The sequence below is a fragment of the Crocodylus porosus genome, unplaced genomic scaffold, assembly GCF_001723895.1.
Source record: "Crocodylus porosus isolate Cpor-Errol unplaced genomic scaffold, CroPor_comp1, whole genome shotgun sequence".
Taxonomy (NCBI): Eukaryota; Metazoa; Chordata; order Crocodylia; family Crocodylidae; genus Crocodylus; species Crocodylus porosus.
In genome coordinates, this window is record NW_017728909.1 from 2,173,576 (window position 1) to 2,181,794 (window position 8,219).

Genomic DNA, 8,219 nt, shown 5'->3' on the forward strand with positions numbered 1-8,219 from the left:
TGGCTTGTAATAAGCCTCTGCTAATTTATGATCAGTGTTCACATAATACAGGTACATTATTCCCAAAAGGGAATAATTTTTTCTATTTGGAAGTCTCCATTTTACCTTTCCAAAATGAGGGTGAGGAAGCATGTATCAGGTTACTATTGCATCAATATCAACTTAACTGTAATTGTCAAAAATGACACAGTGGTAGTAGGATACAGTTCAGTACAAATTAGTTGGCATAAAGATCTCTTGCTACTATTTTGAAAGCTATATTCCCAGTTTTATAATAAATGTTGAGCTTATTAGCCAGGCAAATGAACAAGGACACACAGTGCAGGTGATAACCAAATGCTTTTGATACCTTTAAGTCAACAAGATACCTCTGTTTACTGCTACATTTTATTGGGCATTGTGTCCTGTCTCTGAAACTTGATATAGAAGTGCTCCTGGTAGATAAGGTTATTGTATTTTAATCTGAATTCTTTAAAAGTATTGTAGTCTATGCTCAACTGCTTAAACCCCTTCAGTAAATTTCCCTGGAAAAGTGCCCTAAGTCATTTTAATAAATCATGCATTGATCAGCACTGTGTACATACACGGTGCTACATAAATTCCTAGGAAGTTTTACTAAGTGTTTTAATTGGCATAATTAGTTTCTTTGTAAAGTTAAATTTGTTACATTTCTAATTACAATAAATCCCAATAAGAATTAAATCCTGTTCTAATTGGCATTGTTTTCTTTAACACAGTAGGGATTCTTCCTTTCTGGCTTGGCAGATTTACACATTAATACCAAGCTAACTTTCTGTGCAGAGATACTTTCTTTCAACAGAAAGTTTGGGATTGTGCAGAAAACCATACTTTTTTTTCTTTTTTTACATGAGGCACTTTCTTAATGTACTGCTACATACCCATGTTTACTCACCTGTCTGTATTGCACATATTTGAAGGTATTTACTGACGCCTCAATTTTCTTTTGTAATTCTAAATATTTTGCTTAAATGGGGGTTATGAGGCACGTAAGTGACACTGTATATAGAATTTAAAATCATTTTTAAATATAATTGAGGGCAATATGAACAACTGTTCCTGTTTATAATTTTGTACACTTAACTACCTTTTGGGTTATTGTTGAAGTGCCTCATCTTAAGTATTGCTTACCTCATACTATTTATACCTGAAAGAATTTGATAACTTAGTGATTCTCATCTTTGTAAAAGATTAGTTAGATTTATATTGTTTACAAGACTTTTCTGTGACATCACTGGTTGCATAGTGCATACCTTGCATACTTTATGTACATAGATCTAAATGAATGTTTAGAGGTAACTGTAACATGTTTCACTTAATGGAAAGTGGTATTAAAGTTCTGCATTATCAATTTAAAATACAAAACTGAACCCTGAGACAGTATTTTCTTCTAGTAGTGAAATTGTCAAAAAAAGAAGGTATTATGAAGTATTCTTGGCTATTAAAACAAACATGCAAGGATATAGAAGAGAAATAGTCCTTTAGTTATTTAACTGGCTTCTCAATAGGAATTTGATTTTGTATTTCACAATTATGTTAATAGACTCAGAAGTATTTTGCTACTTATAGCATGTGGTTTCACACCGCTTAATACCATCCAAATGTTGTGCCCATTTAACAGAATTTGTTGGCCCAAATGAGCAAATCGCTAACATTTGTTTCTATATTTATAATAAATTCATGCAGTCATTTAATTCAGCCTGTTTCTAATCTTTGACTGCTTATTTTCATGTGCGTATTCTGTGCATCCCTGTAAGTGATATTAATTTGCGATCAGACAGATCACATAAAATGGTTTTACAGTTTGGTATATTGCTGAAAAGTTGTAATTAGAGGTGACTTGCAAAGGACTATTTAAATTTCAGTTTGGTGTTTTCTGATGCACGAAAGGCTTTGTCAGATTTATTTGGAAAAAGTTGTGGGGGGGTTGTAATGTATTCAGGCTTCCACTAGTTTAACTTGCAGCAAAATATGGGGGTTTAGATTGCTTGGTTGGTGGGAGGATGGGTTGTTTATTTTGGTGCAAGTATGTGTCTGTACAGTTATTCTGGGATAATTGTCCCATTTTGATCTTTTAAAAAAATGGTAAACTGGTTGGAATTTCTGCATAATCAGTGCCTTCAACTGACAAACTTGTTAATAATTACGGGGGGGAGGGGTTGCGGTTCTGTAGGACCATAAGGAACCATTCAATCAGTTGAGCTAAACTGGTTTGCTATAGAAAGCCATTCAATTACTAATGTTCAATTTTAATTTTTGTAATGTTTGCAATTGTTGCTCTGTTACATTTATCACAAGTTTCAGGACTTCTTAAGGTCAGCTGCATGGCCAAAAAGCATTTATTTCCCCTTGAATGTATTACCTGGCTTCTGTGGTTGGTTGGTGGTTTTTTGTCTTCAGTAATAGTGCTCTTGCCTGCTTTTGCTGAATGTGTTTATTGTGAGGGGAGGATGTATAAAGTCGTCCCCAGGTTACCCTTCAAGGGCATATTAGTTGTTGAAGCTATGTAGGTGCTAACCCTTCTATGGTTCACTTTTTATCCTGTTTTATCATTCATTACTTGGTTTTTTTTTCTAGTCTCTATAGTCTTCCTGGCTAGAAGGGACCTGAATTTGTAATACCTTTATTTTTGTTCCCTTCCATTTTCTCAATATCCATCACATGCTTTTTAAAAATGGGCACAAGCCTAATTTGTCCTGTAAAACAGAATTTCACATGGACTTAGAAGCACCTGTTTTTTGTTTTGTTTTGTTTTATATCCCACTTGTTCAACAATATTGAAAAAGGACTTGTATAAACATAAATTGTACTGATTTAACTGAATCTGGTTTATCAGTGATCTAGTTTAAAACCATATAACCTGTTGCATAAATGTATATAGACTTTTAACATCCTCAATTTCATACAGAAATTAAGAGCTTTAATGTTTTTGGGAGTTAACTGGACTCTTGAAGCATCTTTTTCTTCATCTTATGCAACTTATTGAAGTGTTACTTTTTGGTAAAATCTTTTTTTGACTGCTGAAAGTTAATGCCTATGTACCCCTATGCACTCATATATGAGAGGGACTGCTCCCATGCCTGATATGATGCATCTGCCTAAACTTTAGGGCCAAGGAAAAGGATCCTGTTCTGATCTTGAACCCAAAACCACATTCCTGTAGAATTTTACAAGGCCAGATGTATTGATGAAAGGCTGCTGGCGGAGGATGAGGGGTTGGGGGTGGGGAGAGAAGTTACCCCTAGTATGGGAAAGGGGGAAGTTGATATTGGAGGGAGATATTTTTGGTCCAAGTGCTTAAAATGTTGTGGGTGACAATTTTCAATGTATGAACATACGTGGGTAAGATGGTAAGGCTTCCTTTTCCTCTATGTCACTTTATCAAATATACATGTCATGGCTGTGGAATTTACAAATTTGTTCTGCAGGATCTCTCTCGCTTAGAGTTTTTAAAATAAAAAATGATGTTATTGCTTATGCTTGTGAAGACTTTCAAAAATGCTTATGAACCCAGGACCGTTGATTCTAAAACCTAATAATGACCATTACAGCGTCAGTGTTAATCTGGTTAGTCTGCTTGTCATACGGGTATCATGTTACATTCAATTAAATAACAAAATGTTGCAATAAATTAAATACTCGTTAAGGGGGTGGAGTGGGGGGGAAGTATCACAAATTAAACTAGCGAATGTGAGAATCTCACCCAGACTGTAACAGAATGAGATGCCTTATTTTAAGACTACCCGTTTCTTAAAAGCCCTTCATACCGCTCCAGTTCTAGACACACTTCTGTCTCCTGACCATGTCATTGGTTCCCTCAGTCTCCAGCACCTTTCTCTGAAGCATCTGGTTTTGGTTGTTATCAGACAGATTACTAGACTAATAACCACCTCTACTGATCCCATTTTCCAGTCCGTACGCTCCTCATGTCACCTGTGGGGTTTTTTCCTTCCCTTTTCTGAAACTGGGGAGCCTGCCCCTAGTGCAAGTCTGCTTCCAAAGTCCTACCTCCATACACTTTTTTTTTTTTTTTTTACCTTGCCTATATAAGCTTGCTCCAGTCTTCTCAGCTCAACCTGTGAACCACATAACACTCTGCCCTCCGTACAAATTTGAAGGTGACATTGCAGAGATACATTCCCTCTTCATCAGGAGCATTAAACTGGTTAACTAAACTTAAACTGGACTTATAATTGTTGCTCCAAGGCAGCCGTACGAAAGAAGAGGCAGCTCATCCCAGCTGCTCCAGCAGCACTATCTGCAGTGAGCAGCCATTCCCATAATATTGTTAAATATTTAAAATGTTTAATTAAAGCTTTTTTGTATTCACTTGGAATCAGATCTCTAGAATGAAACCTAGCCAGTATACAATGTAATGAGAAAGTAAGGTAGAAACAAAAATGGCATCCTGTCCCTTTTCAGTGTCCAAGCAGAAGTGCATGCAGGCTTTTGCCTTGCTCCTTTTGGCTGAGAATGTATTTTCAGCCTTGATGTATTTTGGGACATATTTTCCCATTGCATAGAAATGGCCTGCATTCTAGCTCTTTGCATTTCTACTACAGAATAAAATGATTTATGTTTGAATGGGGTTCAGGTTACCAGGTAACCTAGATAGCTGCCAATCACTGCTTGTCATCATCGTTCATTCCTCTGTCAATCTTTGTGCAATTTATAAGTTGTATCCACAAGCATTTTTATATTTACTGCCAGCCCACTCATAGAAGAAGAGAAATGAATCCCTGCAGGACCCCACCTGTTGGATGATGATTGTGGACGGATAACTATTTTGACCTCTTTCAGTCAGTCAATTAGTCCAGTCAGTGTGGTGTTTCTGTGCATAGTGCTCATTATTTTAATTAGATTGTTCAGTGTGAAAATCTAAGTATCTATGCACTTACTTTTTCAGTCAGACTTGTAATCTTTCCAACAAGTGGAATCTGGTTTGTCTGATGAGACAGTTTGCATAAAAACAATTTGGTTGGCATTAATTATAGTCTGTCCTTTTAATTCTTTATCGATCAAATGCTTTGTATGCTTTTCCTTTACTTTGATGTCCAGGTAAATGGCGTAGAGTTGGTATTCTTAAATATTAACAGAATGTTGCAAACCTTGCGTTCTGGAATTTCCCTGTTATTTCAACCTTTATCAAAGAAACAGAGTTCACAAGCAGTGGGAAGAACGGGTATAGAGTTGGGCTATCATTTTGCTTTGATTGTCTTTGTGAGTGAGTTGTTTATGGATGGCTGAGCTGGCTGGCATGTTACTTGTACATGAATACTTAATTATTAAGAAAAAACCTGGGCTGGAAAAACCTCAGGAAGTCACTAGTTCAACCCCCTCCCTGCTTAAGGCAGGATCATCCTTACCTAACTCATCATTGACAAATGTTTGGGTCACCTGCACCTAAGAACCTCCATGGATTCACCAGGCGCAAGTCTTGCCTCACCAATCTGATTGCCTTCTACAAGGAGATGACTGGCTCGGTGGATGTGCTGATTTTAGCAAGACTTCTGATATTGTCTCCCCCAACATTCTTGCAGGCAACCTAAGGAAGTACGAGCTGGATGAATGGACTGAGGTGGAGAGAGAACTGGATGGAGCATCAGGCTCAGAGGGTAGTAAATCAATGGCTTCATGGCAGCTGGTATCAAGTGGAGTGCCTCAGGAGTCAGTCCTGGAGCCGGTTTTGTTTAATGTCTTCATCAGCAACTGGTAAGATGCATACAGTGCACCTTCAGCAAGTCTGCAGATGACATCAAGCTGCGGGGCGTAGTAGATAAGCTGAAGGATAGGCCTAGGATTCAGAGTGACCTACACTAATTGCAGGACTGGGCCAAAAGGAATCTCATGAGGTTCAACAAGGACAAATGCAAAGTCCTGCACTTAGGATGAAACAATCCCATGCACAGGTACAGGTTGGGGGCTGACTGGCTGGGCAGCAGCTCTGCAGAAAAGAACCGGGGGGGTTAAAGTGGACAATGAGCTGAATATGAGCCAACAGTTTGCCCTTGTTACCAAGAAGGCTACCAGCATGCTGGTCTGCATTGGTAGTAGTGTTGCCCGCGGTCCAGGGAAGTGATTATTACCCTCTGTTCAGCACTGGTGAGACCACATCTGGAATATTGTGTCCAGTTTTGGGCCCCCCACTACAGAAAGGATGTGGACACATTTGGAGAGTCTACTGGAGGGCAACAAAAATGGTGACGGGGCTGGAGGACATGACTTATGAGGAAAGACTGCAGGAACTGGGCTTTAGTCTAGAGAGAGGGGATTTAATATCAGCCTTCAACTACCTGAAGCAGGGTTCGAAAGAGGATGGAGCTGGATGGTTCTCAGTGGTGGCAGATGACAGAACAAGGAGCAATGGTCACAAGTGGCAACAAGGGAAGTTGAGGTTAGATATTGGGAAGAATGTTCTCACTAGGAGGGGAGTAAAACACTGGGACAGGTTCCCCAGAGAGGTGGTGGAAGCTCCGTCCTTGGAGGCTTTCAAAACCTGGCTAGACAAAGCTTTGCCTGGCATGATCAAGTTGGGGATGGTCCTGCTTTGAGCAGGGGTTGCGCTAGAATCAGGGGTTCCCAACCCCCGGGATCTGGCCTGGTAGCTGACCACAAAGGGTTCGCTGCCGCAGACTGGAAGTGACTGTGGACCAGGAAACTGCGGATCGGAAGTGACCGGCATATTTCACGCTAGCAGCCAACTCCTTTTTTTCATACTCAGTATGAAAAAAAAAAAAGGGTTGGCTGCTGCCTGCAGGATTTGCTGGTCCTCAGCATAAAGAAGTTGGGAACCCCTGGACTAGATGGCCTTCTGAGCTCCCTCCCGACCCTAATTTTCTATGATTTGATGAATGCTGGAGATTCCAGTCCCTATTGGTAATCTGGTCTAGTGCTTAATCGCCACTTCTTAACACTGCTGAATAGTCCTTACTGTTGTAAATTTACTTGCTCTAGGGTGCTTACAGCTTCCTCATAAAGGTGAATGTTTTGTTTTTATGGGGTTTTTTGGATAATAAAATCCCAGTACAACGCTGGGAGCCCCTCTTTTTTTTGAATAAACCACGGTAGGTTACTAGTCTAAGGCAACCTCAAAGGAAAACTTGGCTATGCTCCATGTCAAATAATTCTGTCTAAAGTTGCTGTGTCAAAATTTGTCTGAGAATTGCAATGCTTTTTTTTTCTAAAACTCTCTCTTTTACAGACCTCAAGATTTTCAGATGATTTTGGCTGGTTTCAGCCAAGTTATAGTGAAATCAAATAGCCAGAAACATTCTTTATAGATGTAGAAATTATGTAATAAAATCCTAAAATGCACAGTCTTTTCTCTCTCTGAAGGCATTTACTTATAAACTATAGAAAATCATTGATAAGCTAAATCAATCAAGCCACTTAAGTGTATTAATTTAAGCCTTTTCCAGCCATCGGCACCCCTCCAAACTTTTTTCTTTTTTGTAGCTCTTTTCTCTAACCTTTGTACCTTTTTAAAATGTTGGCACTGGAACCAAATGCAGCATTTCAGCCTCAGTCTTGCCATGACTGTATAAATGATTCACATATTTTCCCCCAGTCTAGTTGCAGTTTCTGTGTCCATCCCTCCTACCGTTGTGTTAGCCCTTTTTATAACAGCATTGCACCAGGAATTTGAAAGTCCAACACAATTATATTCCCAGGAGGCTCAAACTCCAAAAAGTAAACAAGATTTCAAAGTGTATTACTTTAAAAATTCTCATTTTTAAGGCAATGTAGTATTTTGGACATTGAGTCATAATACTTTGGTTTAGCAATACTGCATGTGGCACTGAACTTGATTTTTTTCATGGTATTTTGATAGAGTAAAATGTACCTATTTGAAGCTCTTCAAGACCAAGATTTCCTCTGCATATGCAGCATCTAAGGACAATAGAGCTCATATTTTGTTTGGTCCATTTGCATTCATAATAAGCATAATAAATAGAAATATAAATGCTAGTTTCCTGTTTTCTCCACTAGATGTCATTAACAGCACATTTAAAACACAGTCACTGCCATTCTACAAGTATTTCAGTTGGTTCTCAGGAGCTCTTTAGGGATTTTCCCTTTACTTTTCTGAGCTCTACTTTGACCAGTTTTCTGTTGCCTTACATTTAAAAAAAATCATTTTATATACAATACAATTAGCAATATTGGATTGCTTTACCAGATTGCACATATTATCTTAATTG